Raw genomic sequence first — 1,391 nt, forward strand, 5'->3', positions numbered from 1 at the left:
ATCAAAAGTATACCTGTGGTGATCCTGCTTCCTCCAGCGATGTCGGAACTATACTGTCTGAACTCTAGAGTAATAGAGTAATAGAGTACTACCTGCTGGTGATCCTGGCGCCGCCAGCAGATGTCGGAAATCTCTACTGTGAACCATAGAGTACGAGAGGTACTAGGAGTACTAGGTACTACTGCGGGGACTGGCTCCGTCAGCAGGATGCGCGGAAACTCTAATGGTCTGAAACTCTAGAGTACTAGGAGTACTAGGAGTACTAGAGTACTACCTGCTGGTGATCCTGGCTCTCTCCAGAGTAGTCGGAACTCTACTGTTGAAAATCGTAGAGACTAGGCAGTACTAGGGTACTAGAGTACTACCTGCTGGTGATCCTGGCTTCCTCCAGCAGATGTCGGAACTCTACTGTCTGAACTCTAGGTATCGGAGTACTAGCGATAGTTACTACCTGGGTGATTCCTGGTTCCTCCGCAGCGTCGTGAACTCTACTCTGCTCTAGAGTACTAGGTAGTACTAGGAGTACTAGAGTAGTACCTGCTGGGAATCCTGCTTCCTCCGCACCGTCACGAAACTCTACGGCTGAACCTCTAGCGTACTAGGGGAGTATAGGAGTAATAGAGTAATACCGGCTGGTGAATCCTGGTTTCCTCCAGGAGACGTCTGAACTCTTACTGTCTGGATGTACTTAGGAGTACTACGAGCTTACTAGAAGTATACCTGTGGTGACCTGGCCTTCATCAGCAGACGTCTGAACTCTTCTCGAGCTTTCTGCAGTTTGCTCTTCTTCTCCTTGTACTCGTCCTTCACCCGGCTCTTCACAAACTGCTCAAACACCTGCAGACACAGTGACATTCATCAGGAAACAGTTGATTCACTGTGACAGCACCAGGTAAACCAGTGAAGCAAGTATTTTCTTGTGAACATCACAGATGCAGTTTGATTTGATTTGATTTGATTTATTTCATTTTCACAAAAAAACATCAAAAACATTAAGACAGCATTATATGTTACACAAAAAAGATGTGATGGACGATTGCCGAAAACCCCTCCAATGGGCTTAATAAGTGGCAATCTCCATAGAAACAATTACATTTAACAATTTAAAAATAATTTATATGCTATTATGTAAAAAAAACAAAAAAAAACAAAAAAAAACATTTCTTTGTATAAAACGACTTAAAACCCTTTAGAGCACAAACCCAAATGGAAAAGTCAAACAACTTAGGAGCAACAATTTGACTCTCAATTAAAACTGTTCTTTAGAAGCTCACTGAATAAAGTGGGAAGACTGGTCCAGATCTTTGACCCTCTATACAATACACTACACTGGGTTTGAGTCGTACTAGAGTAGGGATAAGACAACTACTACGAGTCGGATACTGATGAAA

General features: G+C 43.0%; 1 protein-coding gene across 1 annotated transcript in view; it reads left to right on the plus strand.

The window, feature by feature from the left end:
• Positions 1-1,391, plus strand: part of tcerg1l (transcription elongation regulator 1 like) — a gene marked incomplete in the record, with an annotated part of 12,429 nt that overhangs the window by 2,157 nt on the left and 8,881 nt on the right.

The sequence above is a fragment of the Etheostoma spectabile genome, unplaced genomic scaffold (assembly GCF_008692095.1).
Source record: "Etheostoma spectabile isolate EspeVRDwgs_2016 unplaced genomic scaffold, UIUC_Espe_1.0 scaffold458, whole genome shotgun sequence".
In the NCBI taxonomy this organism is placed as follows: Eukaryota; Metazoa; Chordata; class Actinopteri; order Perciformes; family Percidae; genus Etheostoma; species Etheostoma spectabile.